This window comes from Podarcis melisellensis (assembly GCF_964234715.1).
Source record: "Podarcis melisellensis genome assembly, chromosome: 17".
In the NCBI taxonomy this organism is placed as follows: Eukaryota; Metazoa; Chordata; class Lepidosauria; order Squamata; family Lacertidae; genus Podarcis; species Podarcis melisellensis.
In genome coordinates this window covers 21,576,882-21,602,627 of record NC_138534.1, presented here as the reverse complement: position 1 = coordinate 21,602,627, position 25,746 = coordinate 21,576,882, and the positions used below count along the sequence as shown (strand labels likewise).

At 40.7% G+C, this 25,746-nt stretch overlaps 1 protein-coding gene and 1 long non-coding RNA gene across 28 annotated transcripts in view; one reads left to right on the top strand and one right to left on the bottom strand.

Moving 5' to 3' along the window:
• The window catches only part of PTPRD (protein tyrosine phosphatase receptor type D), a 1,158,377-nt gene that overhangs the window by 457,526 nt on the left and 675,105 nt on the right, over positions 1–25,746 (top strand). For all 27 annotated transcript variants that reach the window (XM_081893652.1, XM_081893642.1, XM_081893658.1 and 24 more), the window contains one exon: positions 9,818–9,865. The gene's annotated coding sequence lies outside the window, so the exon portion shown is untranslated. The remainder of the gene's footprint in view (positions 1–9,817; positions 9,866–25,746) is intronic.
• The window catches only part of LOC309360450, a 316,242-nt gene that overhangs the window by 2,037 nt on the left and 288,459 nt on the right, over positions 1–25,746 (bottom strand). The gene's annotated exons all lie outside the window — the stretch shown is intronic.

Below are 25,746 nucleotides of genomic sequence, written 5' to 3'. Positions count from 1 at the left end.
TATAAACATGGATACTATGAACTTAGTAACAGTTTCTTTCACTCAGAATAGTTTCAAAATAAGGTTTCTCTTTAACAATTTTGCTCTTGAGTGATTCAGTACCTCCCCCTTTTCTCCCCCTTTCCTTCCCCCTTTTTAGAGAGGCCAGTGTGGTGTAGTGGTTAAGAGTGGTGGACTCGTAATCTGGTGAACCGGGTTCGATTCCCCGCTCTTCCACCTGCAGCTGCTGGGTGACCTTGGGTAGTCACACTTCTTTGAAGTCTCTCAGCCCCACTCACCTCACAGAGTGTTTGTTGTGGGGGAGGAAGGGAAAGGAGAATGTTAGCCGCTTTGAGACTCCTTAGGGTAGTGATAAAGCGGGATATCAAATCCAAACTCTTCTTCTTTCAAACCTACAGGAATTTCCCCTAAGCAACCTCTACCCAGTTAACATTAATCAGCAAGGCACTGAGGATTCCCTCTGGAGTCTCTCCAGGTTCTTTCAGGAGTTCTGAAGTATTTACCAGGATCCAACAACCTCAGCTGCTCAGCAATCTCATGGACCCTTGGCTTCAGAGCTGTCTTGAAGGTTGCCTCTTGGGACACATGTTCTTCCCTGCAGAAACCCTTAGCTCCAGCCAGCGATTTCAGCACTTGGCTTCTCTCAGGAGTCCTTAGCCTCATGGTCCCCTGCCTGACTTCAGCTTCTTCCTTCAGCTAAATCTTCTGTCCTCTTCTGTGCACACAGGCTGATTATCCACTGTGCTGTGAGAACTGCTCTTTATGCTATATGATAACTATAGCAAAGCTGTCTATGACATGTAGTGATGATGACTCTCCTGGGTCTAAGAAACAAGCTTGCTGGCAGGGCCAGCTCCAGGTTTGTGAGAGAGAGAGTGCCACAGTGCCCTGCGGTGGGTCCTCAACTTGCTGTACAATCAGTTCAATAGTATTGCATATCTTCACGCGGAGTGTGAGATTGTAAACTGGCTATTATTCCTGAAAATCCCATCATATTTTGTTCCATTCTAGCTGTTATAGCAAAGGAAGCATTAATACTTAATCAGATTTTATAAGCGGCAGAAAGGCTTGATAATTTTGCTTCCAACTATTCTAAATGGTAATCAGGTGTTAGATTTCTTGTCTCTGACCAGGAGGGTTGCACCTATAAATTATCATTTATATGGCAAAATTGCTACATAAGGAGCTTTACAACGTGTTTCCGAGCAATCCTCAAAATGATCATTTTATAGATGCAAAGGAAAAGACAATCTTTTTGACAAGACCACCCAATTTCTTTCATCAAACTGCAATTAGAACTCATCATAATTGCAGTAAGTGTATGGCATTTGATAGAACTTGGGGGTTTGTTTGTTTGTTTTTTAAAGTAGACCTCATAACTCCATTTTTTAGGCACCATTACCTAGAGGCGGTTCCAGAATGCAGTCTAATCGAACTAATGTCCTTCCTATACCCTGTGGACTAATTGAATCAATGCAGTAAGGAATCAAGTATGCTTAAATAAAATGTCCAGTGAAGGATGCTGAGCAAGGAGAATGATGACCACTATTAACGTTTTGGTGAAGACTAAGAAAAGTAGTGACTAGGATAAATAACATGGGTAGTAAGGACAGAAAGTATTCAAAATATAATGGCTGTTAGCTTTTAATGGACAGAAGTAATTAATTCAGGAAATGGTATATAATTCCTTTTTTCTTTTGTGTCACCCAGTTCCTGTTCTTTCTGTGTATTAATTGCATTAGCTACTGGCCTTAGCAATACTAGATATAAATATAAATACAATAAATTAATCCAATTCCTCCTTCCCCATGGAGCACCCTGTCCCACTTTCCATGCTATTTTGGAATGTCCTTGACCTTGAGCAGATTTGGAGGGGCACAGGGAGCTGAAGCAGAAAGGAGGAATCAGCAAAAGTTGCCTCTTTCCTCTTAACTTTACTGGAAGTCTCTGCTGGATCAAAGCTATTACATGAGTGGAGTGGCAGCACTGGATTCCAGCCCATTTTTTAAGTCTAGTAGACTTTTTGCATAACTTATCTGCTACATACAATATCACATACAATATCACAACCGTGGTAGAATCATAGAATTGGAAAAGACCCCAAGGGGCATCAAGTCAACCTCCTGCAATGCAGGAATCTCAACTAAAGCATCATGAACATGAAATTTATTATGGTCAGAGACCAGTTTGAGAAACACAAATGGAACTACAGTCCCAATAGCAAAACAAGCATTTAAAACAATATACAGCAATAGATTTTAAGTTTAAAAGTGTGATAGGCATATAAACACATAAAAACTTTAAAATAGACTAGCTTAGAGAAATGACCCAAAGTCACCCGTGAATCCAGGTTTGGGAATTATCTTAACAAACTAGATTGAATCGGGGGATGGTCTGTGCCTACAGATCTGTGCGCAGAATCTGGCGACAATTCGGGTCATCTTGTGGTCTTTGCCTAACAGGAGAAGATCAAATTTTTGCTTTGCCGGGAGGTCAGCAAATCCTCACCAGCAGGGGTCAATGGTTTGTCTATGTGCCTCATCGTAAAAGGGACATCTAAAAAATATGTGTTCAGGGCTTCCTACATCCCCCAAAGGACAGGCGCAAATTCTCTGGTCATATGGGACTTTTTTAAAGGATCCTTCCAAAACTGGCGAGGGCAGAGCTGAGCTTCTGGCAAGTGTAAAAGTCCTTCTTGCATTTTTTGATACAATAAAAAAGTTGCTGCAGGTACAGCTATATATCTATTTCTAAAATTTTGTAGTTGGGGCACCTTGTCTCTCGGTGTCTATAATTCTTTGCCTAACCATTGCTAACTAAAGCATCAATGCGTCATTCAGCCAGATACAAATCTACGTAACAGTTACCTTGTTCAACCCATGTTTTACCAGCTTACACAAATATCATGGGGGACTTTGTCAAATGCCTTGCTGAAATCAAGATACACTATGTCCACAACATTCCCCTAATCCACCAAGCTTGTAACTCCATAAAAAGGGGGGGGGATTAAATTCATCTGCCATGTCTTGTTTTTGAGAAACTCATGCTGGGTCTTAGTAATTCCCATTGAGTCTTCAACAAGAGAGAATGCTAATTGAGGAAGAACAGCCGTATATTGTACCATTTCCAATGTAGTCCTATTCCCCCCCCAGTAAATCTAACCACAGGGTAAAAATAAGTGAAATGAAATATAGTGGAATAAGTCCTTTATGAAATTCACCCTGCAGACACACAAATGAAGTTCAAAGGGAGTGGCCCACTGGGCATATTCACAGCCAGCTTTTAGCTGGGTGGGTTTTTTCTTTTTAACATATAAAGTTTTGTGGTTAATGTGAGTGTGCTACCACCAGGCTTATTTTGCTGCTGACTCCGTATTTTACTGTAGACTGTTGTCTGAGTTTACTGAATTTTAAAACAGTTTTAATTATTGACTGTGGTCAGTTGGAAACAGCAAGCTTCACAGCTAAGGGGGACTTCATCTAATTTCACCCCCATTTCTCTCTCCATTCCCTACACATTCCTTGAGCAATCCAGAAGGGTCCTCCAACCAACAGAATTTTAAAGGTTGACCGCACTGGTCACAGGAATAGGGCTTCTAACCAAGCTCATTACACATACATTTGTCTGGATCCAACCCATTGTACTGTATATAAAGGTGATCACCTATAGGAACCGTATTTTTGAGCAGGACTCCTTTGCCATTAGCAGCTGTAAGACTGTATATATATATATATATATATATATATTTGCTAGTAAAAACATGGTAGAAAAAGCTTCACTTGGTGATCTTCAGCTAGTAATACAGCTTTTAATGGTACTGAGCTTTTACCAGAGAACAAGGCAGTGATTTTGTTAAATCATGGTTCTCATAAACCGTTCTTTACCATTATAGCTGAACTGGGACACACACACTTTTCCTCCTGGGCACGTGATTGAACTTTTCTGTGCATAGAAATTCACTTGAGCAAGATCTCTTTGAAAAACAAGAGCATATATTTTCCTTTATCAAAACATGGTTTACATGAATAAACATCATACTGTTTCGAGGATTATTGGTTGTGCATGAAAGTCACCCATATCTTAGGCATTTATTTATTTTAAAACTGATGTGATGTATTTATTTTTCTCCTGACAAATTAAAAAAGGGGGCTTAAAAAGTTGTTCCTTTGTTTTTGCTATTGTTTTCAGTTTAAGATGAAAAGGCTTTTTATATTTCTAGAGAACATGGCAAAACTGTAATATAACTTTTAACATGTGGACTGTATAAAGTAATATACTCCAGAATACAGATGGTTAACCTTACTACACTGGGAACACTATTGCTCAGTGCTGAAATTCTTTAGGCTCTGGTACCAGTGGGAGCTGTTAGAAACCTGCAGCTGAGAATACTGAACAGCAGTGATGCAGATGAGCTCTACGAGTTCTTCCCTTTTTACCAAATGTTTTGCCAGCCAATCAAGTAGTTTTCGTTTTTGCTTAATTAAGTGTTCTGACAATATGAATTGATACTATATCATGTCTTATTTGCACATATGTCTGGAAGTCAAAGGGATGCTGAAAATACCTAGAAGGGGCTTCAGCATTTTGCTGCCTATCAAAATAGTAGAATTGCTACCTAAATATTGCCAGAAGCAAGCTTAGGGGTTCCACTGTAGGTGAACTATCTGAGGTGTAGCATGGAGATAGCCTCCTTCGCCCTCCCCAAGATCACTTTTGCTGCTCCTATAATTCTCTATGCATTTGGGGGTTATATTTCTGCAGCAGAAAGTCCACTCTACTCATGGGATATCAAGCTTCTAAATTGCATGCGGAGTCAACATGATTAAGAAAGGCTTCCGACTGCAGACATACAGAGAGGCCTGGGGGAACAATGATGTTGACACAGCGCAGGGAACAAGACCAGGGAGCACATCTGCCCTTCCCCACTTCTCATGTAAGGAGGTATGCCTGAAGAGAATTTAAGACTACAGTGGTACCTCCGTTTATGGATGGGATCAATTCTGGAGGCCTGGCCGCATCTCAAAAACTTCGTAACCGGAGGCGCCCTTCTGCTCACACACGCAGTGCGATTGAGCATTTATCCGCATGCGATTGAACACTTCTGCGCATGCATGTGCAGATATACTTCCGAGTTTGCTGCGTTCACAACCCGAAGTTTACGTATGCAGAGGTATGACTGTACCAAAATTCCTCAGGTCAGGTGGGTGAGATGAGGGCATGTTCCTAGTTGCCCAGCATTGCTGTTTTCTGAAGGATAAGAGCACAGTATTGATGGTAATATAGTTTTCTGCTGTTTTAATCCTTGTTTCAAAGTTCATGGCAAATTGATTTTCATAAGACAAGTGTTCTACACCCACCCCTTACTCGAGATACCTCTAGAAAAAAAATTGACAGAATAAATGTTTCCTCTTATAACCAAGCAAACAGCAAGAACTCAGGAGGGATACATCAGGTTGTGTCATAAAGTTGACATATCTTGTCACTTCTCCAGTGCTCCCGAGAAATGATTGCTCTCTCACTTTGCACCTGTGGTTTGGGTTTTTGGCTTTTGATAGTCACTGTATAGATCATTTATCCACTTGCCTGGTATTTTCTTGAAGGCTTCCAAGAAACATACATTTTATTCCTGTGCCCCAGGAAGCAATAGTACCTTATGCAATTATATTATTTCACTTGTCTTGCTTTGATTGCATATGTGTATGTTGTTGTTGTTTTATCTGAGTGGCATGATGGTTTGAGCCATCTGGATTGTTTTACTACAATATTCCTTGAATAGTTCACTGCTGCTTATTTAGCTTTCACTGTAATTTTGAGTTAATAGCTAGGGGTTCAAGGTTTTGTATGGAAGTGCTACTATTAATAATACTTTGTGTGCACCCTTGAGATTCCATATCTCATCCTCCCTTTATGAGTAGTAACAGAGCCAGTGTGGTGTAGTAGTTAAGAGCAGTAGACTCGTAATCTGGTGAACCGGGTTCGCGTCTCCGCTCCTCCACATGCAGCTGCTGGGTGACCTTGGGCTAGTCACACTTCTTTGAAGTCTCTCAGCCCCACTCACCTCACAGAGTGTTTGTTGTGGGGGAGGAAGGGAAAGGAGATTGTTAGCCACTTTGAGACTCCTCCTCCTCCCCTTCTTCTTCTTCTTCTTCTTCTTCTTCTTCTTCTTCTTCTTCTTCTTCTTCTTCTTCACAATGGATATGAGCTTGAGATCTAATGTATGTCCCCAGAAACAAGGCCCCATAATCAACACATTTACCATTTCAGTATATGTTGAGAACCTTTCTATTCACCTTGGTGTTTTCTGACATGTGAGGCCAGACACTATGGCTTTAAGAATTTTTTGGTTGTTCATTATTTTTAAACATTTTTTGGTTTTTAGTTATGCTGTATATTTGCATATTTTATTGTTTTACATTTTATCATTGTACACCATCTGGAAACGTGAGCATGGTGAGCAGCATATAAATATTTTAAAATATTATACAAATGGGAGAGTGAGGTAAAAGAATGAGATGGTAGTGTTTTGGTGTGTACTACTTGCAGATGCACTTGCAGTGACACACCCCACACACACCTCCAGGGAGCAAGGCCTGAGTAAAGAAGGTGAACAGACTGGACAGGACAACATTCTTTGATTTTAAAAATTGGCCATAACTTCATTGATTTCAGATGTAGGTTGGATTTGGCTTAGGCATTGGGTGTATATCAGGGGTCAGCAACCTGCAGCCCATGGGCCACAAGCGGCCCACAGGGGTGGTTTAAATGGCCCATGAGCCACCCTCAAACTGAGCTGCCCGGTCGGCGAGCCCCCGAGCACTGCCCTAAACCGGCACAGCACAGAGCAGGGACTCACTTCTATGGCACCGAAAATCACCAGAAATTGTGTCTGCACAGATGCAATACGGCCCACAGAGCGATCTCCGCTTGAGTGAACAGGCCCAGGTGAGGTAAACCCCTGGTGAATATCCTTCAAAGTCTCCCCCTTTCCCCCGGTGGAGGGCTGTTGCATGACAGGGTCAAGCCCAGGATTAACAAGTCCTTTGCAAACCACAAGTCTACATGGATAACCCTCCCAACCACTGAAAGAAGCTCTATATGGCCCATCTGTCACACAGCTTTTGGACAGAGACTTCCTACTAGACCCCTCTAATGGGGTAACCTGTTATCACACATTTCTGCACCATGAACCCCGAGATTAGACACAGACAGCTTTTATCAGGTCCCAAGCCCCACCCACTTGACCCTGCTGGATTGGCCAAGATTCAAATAAACAGATGGGGGGGGTATCTGCCACTCCCCAGTGGGCAGCCTAAGAGTTCCCCAACAGCCAACCGCCTAACCCAGGTGTTGCTCCCAAGGGGTAGGTGTTTAGAGCGATGGGCTGCAACAGCTGCCCACCCCGTGACACTTCTCACTGTAGGTAGCAGGTACATTAAGCCCCCCTTGAGGACAGTGTTGGACATGGTACCAGGGATAAGGGGATTTGCAAAAGTTTCATCTCTCCCCTCCCTCACCAGCCAGCTTCTCTACCAGTTTGCATTCACCCTAATAGTGCTTCATTCCTGCCCATCTCTGTCCCTGGTTGGCAAGCAAAGGCCAAGTGACTGCTGCTGCCCCACACTGCCATTTGCAGGGGTCCTCCACTGGATTAAATGCCTTCCATGGATGGAAGGATACAGGAACCCGACAGAGATAGTGAACAAGAAAGAGAAAAGATCAGGGGGTATTTTCCTATTTGCCAACACTGAGAAGCACACACTGATGCAGTTTTATTCAGTGAGCCATAATTGTAATCCGTTCTTAGCTACTGTGTTATTTAATTTTTTTGTAGAAAGTCTACTTGAAAATTAGCTGGGAAATGCAATGATCTGGTTAGTAAACAATCATCCTTATCAGTTACTTTTTTTTTTAATTAAGAAGCAATGTCAGTTGAAGATAGCATCACAAAAGTATCAGCTCTTCCTTGTTTCAGAAATTCTAATGTTTGAGACTGCTGGAGGCTTGTCGCTTAAGTAATTTGCATTAACCATGTCTAGGAATGAGGGTATTTTGCCCAGCAGCATCTGCTGCCCCTACAAGAATTGAGGTGATAAAGAGAAAACCAGGAAATTACCATTAACTTCAGAGGAACCCTGACTCATTCAGCAGACAACACACAAAACCTGAGACATAGACATACATCAAAAGGAAGCCCACAACAAGGGTGTGGTGGGGAACCTAAGTAATACCATAGATCCAAAAGGGCTTAGTAATTTACAGAAAGGGGAGAAAGAGTTTAGAGAGCTGGTTATATATTATAAAGGGGAAAGGCCTTTCACTTCCCCTGGCCTGGCCCTCACATCCTGTCCACCAATAAGTGTGGATGGTCTGGCAATATGTACCTCACACTTATACAAAAAATATTCCACCTAGAAATGTGACTGCTTCACCTAACAGAGAAGGCTGGTTACAGGGCTGATCAGATACTTGAATTCTCCTGGAAACAAGTCATGGGACTCATTCAGAAAAGCAGTAGTACTTACTTGTTATCCATATACAATCAGTTTCCAAACTGGAACAATTTCCATTACCCATTTATCAAAATTGCATTCCTAAAATAAAAGGGTTGTGTGCCACCCCGAATCTCCATAGGGTTCCAAGCACTCACCCAGGGTTGTATTTCTGTTGGGAGATCAAGACACAACAGAGACCAGTGTCTTTAAGAAATATGGTTTATTGTACACATATTTTAGACCTGGGTCTACTTTGAAGAGAGTTCAGAGCAGTACATCTCCAGAGGGGCTTGTTCCTTCCAGCAGTGCAGCATTGTAGTCCAGGCATCATTTCTGTGCTTCTATCCCAGTCTGCCAAGATAGCCTCTAAATTTCAAAAGGACACATTATTTACTGTGTGAAATCACACTTCCTATAATCTCCCCCTCCCAGCTCCATTTGCCCAGAGCTTTGGCAGAGGGTCATTGACTGACCATTCTCCAGCTGTTACTGCCTGATGGACCTTCTCCCCAGGCAATTTTCTGGTTTCAATCTGACATCTGACATCTTCCCTTCAATATTGTAAATATTATCTAAATTCTACCATTTATTGATTTCTAACATTCCCCAAATCTAGCAGTTATGGGTGTCCTTGCACCTCCAAACTCTGTTACCCCAGATCTGTAAAAAAAATACATTCATGTTAGACAGTGCCAGAAAAAAGAGGTGCCAGAACTCGCCATGAACACCTCCCTTGTTCTCTTAAAATGGCAATGGTGCCCATCTGAAAGGTGTCAGAACTGAGTTCTGGTGAGTTCCTCCCGTCTCTTCAGTCTCATTAGTACTTGTATGCTGGAAGAAGGCGGTCGAACACGGAACACAAGCAAGGAGGAAGAGCAAGACCAGGAGTCTCTGGGGTTGCTAGTGAGGCACCTGCAGGACTGTGGCTTGGAACATTACTGCCAATTCTGGCAGGAGTTCATTCTCTCCTCACAGTTCAGTCTGGAATCTGCAGCTTGGTGTCACCAGTCCATTCTAACAACATGTCATGCTCCCACCACATTTTTGCTGCATATTTAGACTGTGATTAGAGGTGGAGAATACATGTTTTAAATAAATGAATTCTGTAAATTTCTATTTATTAATTTCTGGTGATAACATTCTGATGTCTTATTGTGCTTAATCGCTTTTAGGTATTTTTAAATGGTTTGGAAATGTTTTAAATAAGCTTTTATTTTTAATTGTATTGCTATTGCTGAAGTGTTGTGATTAGCAATATTTCAACATTTTCTTTGAACTTCAAAATGAGATGACATTTTCTGTGTTTCTTTTTTTGCATGTTTCAGGTCTCAGGGTGGAGAATTTGGAACTGAATCAAAATCTACACACTCAGGGTAAGACTGATAATTTATGTTACCTTTTTTGCTGCAAAGTGCTTAATAATCTAAGAAATTAAATTCTAGTGAGGAGGTGCTCGACTCAGAGATGGATAACAGGCATGTTTTTGCTATTTGAAGTTATTTTGAGACAGCAGGAAGCGACGTGGCATATATGTGGGCAGATGTTTCTGCAGTTTCAGTTTTAAGAAGCCAATAAGATGGTCCTTGTTTCTATCTAGAATTGGTTGAACAAATCAGTGCTTTTTGCCAGACATCTGTTACCATGTTTGAGCTTCAGGTAGGTAGCCATGTTGGTATGACGCAGTTGAACTAAATAAATAAAAATTGTCCAGTAGCACCTTAGAGACCAACTAAATATATTCTGGGTATAAGCTTTTCTGTGCATGCACACTTCTTCATGTTTGAGCTGTTATTGTAGATCCTGTATTTTTGCACTGGCCATGATCCAGAGAAGCAGAGGACAAATTTTTTATAGTGAGCCAAAAATTAATGTCCATGGTGAAGTCTCTCTTTGAAGTTTAGGTTAAACTCTTGTTTGTAGTCCTATGGTTTGGGAAAGGGTGTGATTTCAAAGTAGATTTTGAAACATTCCTGAGATATAGTTGCTTTTTAAAATGGGAGATGTTCTGCTGAAATAAATTCCAGTTATAAACAGAAAAAAGATTCATGGTAAGAGATTCCATGATGGAAAGGAATAAAGCCTACCAGAAGTAGAAAGTAAAATGTGCTTTATCACCTGTCAAGCATTATCAAAATGGGTTTCAGCAACCAAACTTTAATACCATAGCTCCAGGAAGTAAAAAAATGGATGCTTTTTTCACTGAAAATAAAAATTAGGGGTATGTTGTTGGGGCTTGGAACAGTTTTATATCCTATGCATTCCAATAAACAGAGGGGGGAACCTCTCAAAAAAACCCCACAGCTCTAAACCTATTGAGAATAGGGTTTTTCAGATGACCCTGTACTGCATTTTCACATGGAAGTAAGTTTGTTTAACAGAATTTACTCACAATAAGTAGCAGTCTGCTGTGATTTAACAGCCAACAAAGTAACTGTGAAAGTTGAACTGATAACCTTAACACTGTTTCCAGAATGCTCTGCGATGTTTAAGACTGTTCTATAGGATTATGGATAATAAACTCAAGTGCTTGTTTACACAGAGATGCTCTAGTTAGCATTCCACTGAGATAAAGCTTATAAGGTAACATCATTTGTATTACACAAATTAGCTGTCATGCACAGAACATTTGGGCAGACAACAAAAGCCCCAAAGAGCAGAAAACCCAAGCCCAGGAGAACTAGCTTGTCAGCTTTGTTTTGTGGTTTTGTTGATTGTGTGAAAACAGCAGTATCAAATGTATTCCAGGAAAAGTGATATGCCTCACTACCCCCTTCCACTGTAAAAATACAACCTCAACTGTTTAAAGCCAAGTATATGGTTCCATTCACGAAATGCCTCTGAAGGGGGTTGCAAAAATGAAGGTTTTTCCTAAACAACATATGATTCACCTGGGGAAAAGGTTTGCTGTACCCAGTTGTCCCTGAATGTACAAATCTTGCTTTCTTTTAAAATGTATTTTTACATATTATGATGGGGGATATTACTGGGTTATTCAAGAATCAGGAGCTTCCTCTATGTTCCCATCATTCTTGGTCTGCTCCTTGATTAACATTTGATTAACAACCTTGAGATGAAACCATACTTTTGTTTACCATTCTGATAGTGTTGCATGCCAGCCCAATCTCTGAGTAGTGTGAGATTCCAGGCTTTCCAGGTGCTTACCTAGGGTTCATGTTTCCTTTTAGAATGAGGCATGAGGCATTAGAATGAGACTGTGATTTATTTATGCATGCATACAACCTGAGCATACGATGAAGAGGTTCACAGCATTATCAACCCAAAAGGGTGTTGTTTCTCCCATAGAGGCAACCTTGATTCAAACAGAAATCAAACATTGCTCTACAGCATTGCTCTTCCCTCCCTCTCCAGCTTGCTGATTTCCTTCTAGATCGCATCCCTGCCATATCCTCCAACTATCCCTATTTTAAAGGGACATTCCCAGAATAACAGAAGTCATCCCAGCTTCCTCCCAGGATGTCCTGGGGTTGAGCTGGTACTTGCAGCCAGCACTGATGCTTGAAGTGGTGTCATGCTCTCGCAAGGGCGCAGCACCAAAAGACGCATTTGTTTTGGTATCGTGCTCCCATACAAGCCAACCGACTCAAGCGACAACAAAAGACACACTCTCATGTCCTGATTTTCATCAGGGGAATGTTGGAGGATATCCCCTGCTACCTCTGCTCCAAACGCTGCCTTTTTCTGTTGAGGGAAGGGCCCCACCCATTTGCTGTCACACTCCGAGCCTCTTAATACCCTTTAATGGCTCTAGTTACAGGTAGGTAACAGTGTTGGTCTGTTGTAGTCGAAACAAAAATAAATAAATAAATCCTTCCAGTAGCACCTTAGAGACCAACTAAGTTTGTTATTGGTATGAGCTTTCATGTGCATGCACACCTTTTCAGATACACTGAAACAGAAGTCACCAGACCCTTCTATATAGTGAGAGGGTGGGGACTGGGAGGGGTATTACTCAGAAGGGTGGTGGGAATGGGTGATTGGCTGATGGGTGTGGTAAACCTGTTGACGACTGTTAACGATTGCAATTGGTCTTACAGGAAAAAGCAAGGTGTGTGATGGCTAAAAATAGCTTTATCATGTATAATGAGATAAGAATCCAACGTCTCTATTCAAACCAGGTCTCTCCATGGTTTTAAGTTCGGTAATAAGTTGCAATTCCAGTCTATTTCTGAAATTCTTTTGTAACAAGTAAGCTACTTTGAGATCTTGTATAGAGTGTCCTGGGAGATTGAAGTGTTCTCCTACTGGTTTCTCTGTCTTGTGATTCCTGATATCAGATTTATGTCCATTTATCCTTTGGCTATAACCTTGCCAGGAGGCTAGCCTGGCTATTCCAAGAATTAGAAGCCTTGATAAATTTCATACTTCCAGGACCCAGGTATTAGAGGGGTCTGGCATGCTGCATACTTCACCCCCCAAAACACACACACACACACACACACACACACACACAATGTGGCTATCTGGATGGTGCCATCATACCTGACCATTGGCCATACTTGCTGGGGCTGATGGAACTGACTAGCTTACTCAATTTCAGATTGCTGGCTTATGGGAGCCCTTGAGCATTTGCACTACTTTGGCAATGAAAGGAAACAAGCTGATAAACAAGCAAGTTGTTCTGTTTTGATTATGGAATAGTGAAATGTAAGGATACTTGGAAACGAAAGGGAAATAGGAATGTTTCCTATGAAATCTAGCCATGTGATGCTGTGCAGTTTTGAGAGAAAATCACCTGTGCATATATCTGCTAGGAAATCCCACGAAAACTTTAGAAGGTGCACTTGTTTTCTGTAGTTACTAATGACTCAAAACTGATTTAGTGTCATAGGGTTCCTCATCCCTGCCATGAAGATCTGCTTTCAAATGTAGGTGATGAAAAGGAAATCCTGCTTTTTTAAAACCAGAAGTACATGGCCTTCGGCAGTTTCATTATTTCAGTGCTCAGAGTTCTCTCTTTATAATAAAATGGTACATAGAATGACTGCATTAGGTTAATCCATAGATTATAGGATAGGGTTGAAATGAAAAGGTTTTGAAACTTTAATTTTATGTAGTCTAGGAAGGAAAAAGATGTTTAAATGGAACAAATCTAATTGAATTATATAAACTTTAAAGGGAAGTACTTGATAATGTCAGAAAGATTAGCTTCTTCTAGCACGGCATAAATGATGAGTCTATGAAGCAAAAGACAGTGTCAGAAATTTGAATTCAAATAGGCAAGGAGGAGTTCTTTGTGTAACCTGGCAAAAATGCAGGAAAGTCTTACAGGCACCATTACTCAAGCAAGTCTAGGCTATACAGCAAAAGACAAAACAATACACTGTATAGTTAGCATATTATAGACCAGGAAATGCTTAGGTGTCTTCCAGACCTACCAGTGGCGATTTGTGTTTTAATTTATTTTGGAAAAAATTAAGCCTAATCAGTGGCATTAGAATTAGTGGTGAGAACAGAAGTATCAGATACAATTTTATAGGTTTGTAATGAAAGCTTTTTGTGTTGCACTATCACATTGCATACATTCAAGTGTTGACTAAACTTTTTTTTTGTTTTATTTATTTATTTTGGCCTACTGATGTGTTTGGTAGGTCATAAGTAAATCACTCTGAATTCAATGCGACAAACTCCCAAGTAAATCTGCATAGCCCTGCACTATGCAACTAGTAGAAATCCAATGAATTTTGTTCTTTATGCTTAATAAGGTGTTACATGCTATGAAGATGTAGATCAGTGTATCAGCAGTTTAAGCCAGGAATTCTGTCTGTTAGCTCTGAGGTTTCCTAATACCATATATAATACCATTTTTTGATGTTGTCTCATTTCTATAGCTTCCCCCCAAAAAACTTGGTACTTTATCAAGCCGGTTGGCATATCCTGATATACTATACTACAGTTGTACCTCGGTTGTCAAACGCCTTGGTACTCGGACATTTTGGCTCCCGAACGCCGCAAACCCCGAAGTAAGTATTCCTGTTTGCGAACATTTTTTGGAAGCCAAATGTCCATTTCGGCTGTCAGCATTGTTTCTGGGGCCAAACAGCCAATCAGAAGCCACTCCTTGGTTTGTGAACGTTTTGGAAGTTGAACGGACTTCTGGAACGGATTCCGTTCGACAACCAAAGTATGACTGTATATTATAATATACCACACGTGGTATGATGTATATTTAAGTGTGTCTTCTAATTAAGTTTTCCCAACTATAGATATTTTTTTCTTTATCGTACACCAAATAAATACCATAATTGAATATATTTCACTGAATAGTTCATTGAATCTACAGTATTAAAAGGTAGGGAGTAGTTGCTGTCCAAATTATCCAATTATACTGAGTCTTATTTCAAAACAACAACAGCCAGCAGTGACAGAATGACTCTACACATCATATACTACAGTTATCCTTTGTATAACCACTGGCTTATGATTTAATGCAAAATCATTAAATCAGTGCTTAGGTAATAGTGACAAATTTTCTAGAACGATACAAGATGCAGGAAAAGCATTAATATTACAAGTCCATTCTTCTACATTTCAATCTGTTCTTTGTTCCCACACTAAGAAATGCAGTTTGGAAGAAGGTGGAATGAGTGGGAAGGCAGCACTGGAATAAGCTCATTGTTAGTGATAGGGGTGGTCACCCCTTTGGTTCTGCCAGTCCATCACAAGCTGTGCAATGCATCATTTTTTCCCCCTTCTGTACGTTGCACCTCCCACTCATAACCGCAAGGCTTGGGGTGACGAGAGGATATTGAGCACTTCTGGGACGTCGCTGCTAGCAGGGGTGGGTGGGTTGTTAGTAAAAAGACTGGCTCTGCTTTGCTGCCTAATTTTCACAAGAGATAATGATCTGGTTTAGAAAGAATCGCCCAGAAGCAGCTGTAACAATTGGACTTGGGGGCATAACGTCACCTTATTATGAAGTGAAGTGTATCTGATTCAAGTTTTGAGCAGCAGCGGTTTTTGTCAACACAACCCCTGTTCAAAACCTGTCCTGTGGATTTGAGTAGTTCTGTACTCATTGCGACGGTTGATTACCTAGTCCTTCCCCATCCTCTGATAAACAACCATTCTCAGTAAACTGCAAAATGAAGTAACTACTTTAAGCATCTTAGGACTATTCCGAAAAAAATCCCAACAGGTTTCAAGGTAGAAAATATCAGCTGGAAAAACTGGACTCTCATAGTGGGGGGAAAGTACCATGAGCACTGTACTTAGGCCCATTTATTTAAATAGGTCTACTGAGTATCACTAATAATAATAATAATAATAATAATAATAATAATAATAATAATAAATTTTTTATTTATATCCCGCCCTCCCCAGCCGAAGCCGGGCTCAGGGCGGCTAACAACAATAAAATAATACAACATTCTAAAATCATTTCATTATAAAATTAATTCAAAACAAATTGATGGCAACCATTGGGCTAGAGTTCTGTGAAGATTGCCAAAGAAGGGAGTCAGGCTGTGCCCTGGCAAAAGGCTTGGCGGAGCAGCTGTGTCTTGCAGGCCCTGCGGAAAGATGTCAAGTCCCGCAGGGCCCTAGTCTCTTGTGGCAGAGCATTCCACCAGATCGGAGCCACAGCTGAAAAAGCCCTGGCTCTGGTTCAGGCCAGCCTAACCTTTCTGTGGCCTGGAACCTCCAAGATGTTTTTGTTTGAAGATCGTAATGCTGGATATCATCCCATATCTATTGGGTCTGTCCCATCTTATGGAACAGAATATAATCTTTCTCCATCCTCCATGTGAGAGCCCTTTAGATATCTGAAGATGTCAAGCTGGGTCTCTTTTCCCCTCCCCTTTTTTGAAGAGGGGGACAACATTTGCCCACCTACAATCCGCAGGGACCTAACAACTCAGCTATCCCAGACACCTCTTCTCCAAGAAGAGGAATAAAGAGACTAAGGATTCTCAATCAGACTAAGGGAAAGGGGACTGCCACACCCACACACAATCCAGTGTTTCTCTCCACCCAATAAACTCAGCCAACATATCCACAGCAATCATTTGTTAAAGATATTAGTTCACTACTGTTATTTTTAAGATGTATGTGTCCCATTTGTCACAGTGTTGTTGTTTTTGGTCTCGAGGCGTCTGCAGTATATGAGATTGTGAAGTCTTCTGTCTCATCATCTCTATTGAATGAAAACTTTTGTGCTTAGATAAGAATTATTTTTATCATGGCAGGGCTCTGCTTGCTTATGTGTGTGTGTTTTAATCTATAAAACAATAAAAAGGACCGTTAAAAAAACATAGGCTAGATGAGAGAGAACAATAACCTAGAATTCCCAGATTCCCAGAGGACTCGTTGTAATAACTGAGCACAAAAGAACACCCTTTGCTGTAGTTTTAATTTATATTTTAAATGTAGTAAAACTTCGGAAATAGATTGGGGTTAGGCTTTTCTTATTAACGTGAGATTAGAATTTCTGGCATAATAGTGAGTAAAATTTTACTTGCAGTAAGCTCGCAATTTAAGCAGAGGTTACATTCCAGTGATCACACCTAAAGCCAAAATTGTGTATAGTCAAAAGTTCATTGGGTCAATGGTGGGCAGGATTGCCAAAGGCAGTTTTCCCAGAACCTTGCCTGCTTTTCGCCCCTTTTTAATTATTTTGCCATTATTTTGCATTGCATTTCCCTCACTTTTTATTTTTATTTTTCTCATCTGCAACCATGTGGATACACACATGCACACACACAAAAGCAATGCAAACTAAGAACCATTTTACATGTTCCTGAGCGTGTGTGCACTGATAAAACATTGCCCTCTCTTAACCTCAATAAATAATTGTTTGAGGAGCACACCATACATTGAACCTTTCTGATCAGTTCCCACTTGAATATTTTATCAAGTTCATTCTCACCAAGACCAGCTGTTTCCCAACCACGATCCACCTCTACCCTACTACTGGAGTTCCACTTTCCTCTATGGTAGGAGAAAGCGTGTAGATGAACTGTGGAATTTGCTGTCACAAGGTGATGTTGTGGCCACAACTTGGTTAGCTTTCAAGGGGAATTAATTAGACAAAGTCATGGAGGACAAAGCTGGGTACTAGTCGTTATGGCTTTATTTTACCTCTGGTATCTGCCTCTACTGTAATTAATAGTTGCTGGGAAACACGAATGAGAGAGTGTGATATTGTTCACTTCCTGATAATAGGTGTCCCACAAAAATCTGAGTGGTCACTGTGATAGCAGAATGGTACCAAGATAAGCCTTTGATATGATGCAATTGGACTTTTCTTATGTTCTTGGATCATTCATCCTTCAACCAAACATACCTGCCAGCCAGGCACTAAGAGAAATTCCTTTCTTCATTAGGGAGAGAATATGCCACCAAGACCTATTTTAGCCTCCAATGGCATTGTACCTCAGCTACTCTCTCTTTCCTTTGGCAACTTATTTTCACACACATACACCCTGCCCATACACCTTGGTTCTTATTCCAAATCAAGGAAGATCAGGGGCCCAGTTTGGCCCTAATGATTCTACCAAGGCATCTCTTATTCCCTCCCCCCAGGCAACTTACTCAATGATAGACTGAGGAACCACTGAAGAGGGTGACCAATTTTTGCTAGGGAGGGTTTGGGTTTGAGTATGAGGAGGCATATATATTTTTGTTTTAGAAAATTGCAGAAGTAAGGAATAAAATCAGCATGGAGTTTGCTCGGTCAAATGGTGAAACATAACCTTTAAATATGACAGGTAAAAATATTACCTTGAAGATACTATCTTATAGTCTTCCTACTCCATTCAACCTTGCCTGAAATATTATGCATCTACTTTTCTAGGTTTACTACAATACTAATCAAATGTATTAGCATTACAGCTGGGATCAAAGAGCTCTTTTGGGGAAAACCTTGTGGCTCCAAGTTTGCAATTTGCTTTCTGTTCTGCACCAAGCTTGATTCATCAGAAGCTTTATTTTCTGCTGCTTTAAATCAAGAAAACTTAAAGCAATAAATACGCTTCATAAAAAATGGGATCTTTCTTATTTTAATATTTGTAGGTGGGCTTTGGATCTAAAACAAATACAGCACTCCTTCATGCATAAACACAGCAGTGTAGGAAGCATTCTTCCATAGTTTCATTTCACTCCATCACAAAGTATTTTGAACTTGGGAAAGCCACCTGGGCTGAGTCAATCATGAGCATCTTCCCAGCTGTTATGAGTTTGTGGTTGCCAGACATCCTCTAAATTCCTGGACCTAGTAACTGTTAGAATTTAATCAAGTTTTCTGAACCCCTGGATCCAGCAAGGGTTAGAATATAAGTCAGGCTAGCTTCCTCATGAGGCTATTAAGAGAACAAAGGAAAGGTGATGAGCCATTAAGAAAGCAATGGAAAGGGGGCTCTGTGCCAGAGGGCAAATTGGTGGGGCCCCTCCTCCAGATCTTAGTGAGATAGAAGGACAACAGCCAGAGTTGTCACCAATTGTGTCAGTTCATTAGTGGCAGATGTTGAGAGAACTGGTGAACTGAGCAAAGGGACATCTCTGTTCAATTGAACCACCCCACAGATAGCCTGGCATAAGAGGTGTTTAGATTGCTCTGTAAGGCTGCAATTGTAATGATGCTTTCCTAGGAACAAGCCCCATTGAATTCAGTAGAATTTTCCTCTGACTAGACATGTTTAGAATTGCCCTGGAGGGAGATCAGTGCATTATTTTATCAAAGCCTTAAAAATAGCACTATAAATCTGTTTACAACCTTTTTTTTTCACCCTTACATACAGTTTACAAATAGCAGTTCACTTGCTGGACAAAGCTCTGATTGGCCGAAGGTGCTTTGTCACCCACTTAAAAAAGAAAGAAAAAGGTTTCTTTACAAAAATTCCACGACTACAAAATACTCATTAAATCATACTTTAATCACATAATAAGTTATATATTGTTAAGCAAATATTATCAAAATATATGAAGGTGCTTTCTAAGTTCAGACAAAACTCAAAAGGATTTTGTATTTGATTAGCAAAAGTTTTCCATTTCCACATTTGGGGGTGTTTTTATATCTATCCTTTTGATTCTAACATTTGGCAGCATTGCCATTTTAATACTTTCTTAGTTCCACTGACTAGCAGGCTGATCATTTGGTGACATATTAGTCCCCCCCCCCAGCTGATACCCTTTAAAATTATTACCTGATGATAGTCAAGCTTTTTTAAACATGCAGAAATAATTAGTAATGGGCATTTCTAATGGCAGTCACCACCAATAGATTATTAACAATTGTTCTCAGGCTGATTTCATGACATGCCTTTGACCTTCCTGAACAATTCACAGCAATCCCTCTAACAATCTTTCTTGTTCTTGTCAACTTTCAGAAAAAAGGAAGGAATTCTACTAAGCAATTACTTTATATTCAAAGGCCATGTCAATATCTGCTTATCATAAGCCTAGAGTGACTCACATTTACAAAGGATGTAGAATAGAAAATGGAAATTAAATGCTAAAGTTAAATTATTACTTTCATCAAAATTCCATTGTTCTTATTAAATACCTGAAGCATAAATGATTTAAAATACACCTGAGCTGAAACCTTTCTGTTTACTTATTCAAAGGCTTTGGTAACTTTGCTGAGAAGGGCACATTTGGATTGCTTCTCAAGACCATGAGGGGATTTGCAAAGGATAGTTCATGATGGCTCTCTCCTCAGAACAAGGGTAATGAGGAGAGTGTGTGTCCTTGGTGAGCTCTCTCATCCTTTCTCTTTGCATGGGAATCCAGTTTCACAGCAGAGAAGAGCAGGTTTGTGGTGCATTAAACAAAAAAAAAAAGGTTAAAGAACCCCTGGATGGTTTGTTGTTGTTGATTCGTTTAGTCGTGTCCGACTCTTAGTGACCCCATGGACCAGAGCACGCATGGCACTCCTGTCTTCCACTGCCTCCCACAGTTTGGTCAAACTTATGCTGGTAGCTTCAAGAACACTGTCCAACCATCTCTTCCTTTGTCGTCCCCTTCTCCTTGTGCCCTCAATCTTTCCCAACATCAGGGTCTTTTCCAGGGAGTCTTCTCTTCTCATAAGGTGGCCAAAGTATTGGAGCCTCAGCTTCAGGAACTGTCCTTCCAATGAGCACTCAGGGCTGATTTCCTTAAAAATGGAGAGGTTTTATCTTCTTGCAGTCCATGGGACTCTCAAGAGTCTCTTCCAGCACCATAATTCAAAAGTATCAATTCTTCAGCGATCAGCCTTCTTTATGGTCCAGCTCTCACTGGACCAGAGAAGAGCAGGTTTGTGATGTGTTAAACAAAAAGAAAGTTAAAGAACCCCTGGATGGTTATGTCCAGTCAAAGGTGACTATGGGGTTGCAGCGCTCATTTCACTTTCAGGCTGAGGGAGCTGGTGATTGTCCACAGACAGCTTTCTGGGTCGTGTGGCCAACAGCATTAAGCCACTTCTGATGCAACAGAACACCATGACAGAAGCACACAGAAATGCCATTTACCTTTCTACCACCATGGTGCCTATTTATCTACTTGTGCTGGCATGCTTTTGAATTGCTAGATTGGCAGGAGCTGGGACAGAGCAACAGGAACTCACCCTCTCATGGGGATTTGAACCGCCAACCTTCTTATCGGCAAGCCCAAGAGACTTAGTGGTTTAGCGGTTTAGACTTTTTGCAATGAGGGAGTCGCCAGAAGGCCCTCAGAGCTGGATCTCAGTGTCCTGGCTGAACAATCGGGGTGGAGATGCTCCCTCAGATCTATGGGGCCAAGGCTATTAAGGGCTTTAAACAGGGGTCAGCAAACTTTTTTTTAGCAAGGGGCCAGTCCACTGTCCTTCAGACCTTGGGGGGGGGGAGCGGAGTATATATTTTTTTTAAAAAAGTGAACAAATTCCTATGCCCCACAAATAACCCAAAGATGCATTTTAAATAAAAGCACACATTCTACTCATGTAAAAACACCAGGCAGGCCCAACAAATCACCCAGAGATGCGTTTTAAATAAAAGGACACATTCTATTCATGTAAAAACACACTGATTCCTGGACCATCCATGGGCCAGATTTAGAAGGCGATTAGGCTGGATCTCCCCCCCCCCCCCGGGCCTTAGTTTGCCTACCCATGGCTTTAAAGGTCAACACTTTGAATGGGTCATTCGGATATGAAAATGAAGCTGGTGGAGACAGATTCTTCATCTCACCTCATTAAGCATGGATTCATGGACTGTTAAAGCTTCAATTCACTGCAGAACAATTAATAGATAGTTGAGAGAGGGAGTCCCACCCATTTGCACTCTGGCACAGAGCTACTTCCTTTGTTTTCTTAACAATGCATACTTAGTGTGCCATTACCTGGCTGGCCTGGCTATTCCAGCAATTGAATCCATGCTGGATCCAGGAATTAGAAGGATGTCTAGGCATGCAGCCCAGCCAGCTAGCCCACAAGCACATATCCCTAGGTATCAATGGAGCTTTCTGCCAAGTAATTCTGTTACAGTTGCAGATTTGATATTAAACAAATTGTAACCTTCGTTTCATTCAAGTTTTGTCACTCAGTTCCTATATAAATGCACAATATCCATGCTGTAAATCTGTAACTGGATTATGGTAAATTATCAAGGGACGCCCCACTTTTCCAAAGGCAACTAGACAATAGAATGTGTATGAATCAGTAAGTGTGTGTTTGTGTGTATGTGTGTGTTTGGGGCACACTCTGTTTTCCTCATAGCTGAATATGTTAAGTATAATTAATTTTGTACTGCAAAATCATTCTGCTTCTCTGATGCTGATTTTATCAGCCATTATAAATATTTGTACCTCATCTGAAACTTTCTCCTTAGTTAGCAGATTGTGGTTATGCTGACATATCATCAAGATAAGACTTCTCTTGATTTAACTTCTTGATAAGGAGATATTGCAGTAAACTGTATTGAGGAACAAATTTGAAAACACAGTTAAGCTTGCAAAAACCCTTTAAACAGAATGTTTGCAATTCTGGAGGTAATAAAATGGATTGGATTTCATTGTGCAGCTGAACAGAATACAGTATCTAATATGTCAGCCTTACACGACAGATTATTAATACACTGCCACTGTTATCAGTAGATACTAATCTGCAGTGATGGCCATGAACTTGAAACTACTCTGTTTTCCCCTAAGTATCCTTGGCTTCTAAATCACGTTTATTCTTTCAATACAAATGATTTTCTGCACCACAAAGAGCAGCATATATATCTGTTATGCCATACAATTGATGACCTTCAGGTTGTTAAGTAATATATTTGCGTTAAACAGTAGGCCATAAATTGCCACACAAATTAATCTTCTTCATTCTGCTTCCTGCCAAGGTTGTCTGTGCTTACAGTATTTGGGAATGTTGTGAATCAATATAGCGCTGCCCATTGAATTATATCAGCATTGGAGAACCACTGCATTATGGGTCAAACCAGATCTGCCAGGCTACCCAGTTTGGCCCACAAAGCCATTTTTTGCTGTACACAGCCACCTCTCACTCACCTGCCATCAAATGATGTCAGGTGTGGGGCAGGTACAAGGAACAGCCATGAATGCATGATTTAGAGTGTACCCCATTTTTCCCCCTTTGCAGTAGGACTTGTAGTTGGTGCCATTAAAATTTGGTGCAGGGAAAGGTTCCACTTTGGGGCAATAAATAAAAGTGTGCCAGAATTATTATTAGGCCAGGGGTTCAGGAACCTGTTTTCTTCCAGATTTTGTTGGACATTAATTCCTATCATCCTTACCTGCCACAGCTAGTGGCCAGGGATTATGTGAATTGTACTAAGCAAACCATCTTTCAAGGTGCCAGCAAAATTATTTGTTGACAATGTGATCTTATACATGCCTAGTCAGACAATGTGTTTGATGGGACTTACTCCCAGGTTAGCAGGTATAGGATTGCAGCTTTAGTGTCATTTTCTGAAAGCACTTTTGTGGAGAGAAATGGACCTGTCATGTTCTACCTAATGGGCTTCTTCGAATAATTGTTATCTGTGCTCCATCGGTGCATGGGTTTAGCATGACAGGAAGAGTGCTCACTTTCACGTATGTTTGTAAAACAACCTCTCAGTGAATGTAGGCAGAAAAGCTTTGTACAAAGATCAGCAGTCTATGGGCCCTAGGACATTTTCCAGCATAGGGTTCCTCTCCAGTTAATGCTTTTCTTAATTGGAACAGTTGACTGAATGTGTGACTTGCAGCTTTTTATCATATGAAGAGTTCAGTATTTGGTTTAGTTAGTATCAAGAAAATATGGACACCCTTGGGCCTATTCTATAAACAACAGCAAAAAGTGGATCATTTCTTTTCTAATTTAAGGCACATTCCCCTTGGCTCAATAGCTACCGAATTCTTTATTTAATCATGCTGAATTTCCTAGAATTGCTAGCGGACATCTCTCCCCCTCCACTGCTCTGCTCCGGAATGAGACATAGTCTAAGTAACTAAAGCAGAATCAGAAATCAAAGACAAAACAGTTGAGCCATGATGCCGATTGTATCTCTGAATATAGTCATTTATTTATTTATTTTTATTTTTATTTTAAAGTTTATTTTGGTTACTTGAACAATGTTTGAAGAAAGACTTCTGGTTGGCTATCATTCTTTTCCGTGGCTAGATTCTGCCTCTGCCATATGCTTTTCCTATTATATAAATTGTTTTCACTTAACTGGATTTCTGTCTCTGTGTTCTTAACCTGAGAAAGCTATTCCAGTTTACTGGGTTGCAATAAATTGCTGGTTCAGCATACAATGACACAGTAAGGGCTTTCATACAAAATTGGGATGCTATTGATAAATCCAGTGAGGGAAACTGGCACAGCTTCCCATCACATGTCATTCCAAGTAAAAAATAGTAATCAGTTTGGCATAGGTAGCAGCAAATATTCATGGTCACCACTGCAATTTCCCCTAGAAAAATGTGAATCCCACCATCCAGACAGGCTGCTCAGGACTTTTGCTTTTATTTGGAAAGGAACAATGATTTTTGATACCAGGTCCGTAGTTCTCTGAAGAGTTTCAATGTGCCTTTAGATATTTTTGTTGTATCTAGATTTGGTGTACCGGTACTTTCCTATTCCTGGATTTAAAAATGCAACGTTCTGCTCCCCAGTGGGCAACCCTGTCATCCTCTAATGGGGTGGGAGAACCATGGCACTTGGAAATTATTTCTTTTGTGGTTATGTTTATATTGCTTTCTTTTCCTGTTCAGAGCAGGAACTATTGTTTCAATAGAATATTGTTCATTTGCATCTCTACTACAGAAATACCATCATTCAGATTACAGTAGCCAATTGACTTGTGACTTTGAACAGGAATAGACTAAAGGAAGGAAAACATCAGCTTTCACTTGCTCACCCTTTGTTTTCTTGAGTGTTGGTTGCTGAAAATTATAGCAGTGTGGGAATGCTACTCAGCAAGAACACTACGCTGGGAATTTTAGGTGAGATACCTACACAGTGGAAGTTGCTTCCAGTACCAGTCACCACACGAAAGCGGAGGAAGGTACAGATAGTTTACTGTTGCAGAAGATAAGGCTCAGTTAAACAGTTCTGGACATAGATATATACAGCTTGTAGGCCATTACAGTTACAGATATCTACATATGCATAGAAATTCAAGGTATCTTTGTTGCTCTAAATAAAGTTCAGCAATTCAAGATATAACACTGGGCAACTAACAGACTCAGCCTGACTCAGACAACTGAATCAGCTGACATACATTACTCACAGATATAGTAGGGGCACTGGGTTGTACCCATAGTAACTGGCTTGGCCGACCATAAACCTGCAGCTAGCTCATCTATGGGAATGATTTACGGTCATGAAGAAAACTAACCCCTTCTCATGTTCAGTTACTCCCAACATACTAGTGAGCTCTCCATAAGTGCTTCTGTTTACTTCATATTTTTATATCCCACACCATTCACAATGACAATCCGCATGTATTCCACTCTCCTGCTAACGTCAATTAAGAAGTTACCGCAAGGTCTAAACTCCCCTCTCTTTTTTTGGAAAAATGCAGAAGCATTTGGTTACTGTAGTTCAACTCACTAGCTGCTATACCTCAAAAAAGCATTCACTCCCTGCAGACGGGCTGAGCTGCCTGCACAGATACTTTCACCAAAGAATTTGGCTGGAGAATAACAGCTGATGCACCATTGCGCTATATCCACAAGCACAGCTAGAAGCAGTCTCCTTAGGGATGAAGTGACTCAAAGCATCCTTCAAGCTTCCTGACATATCTTTCCCTGTCCAGATCTGCCTACTTTAGAGACT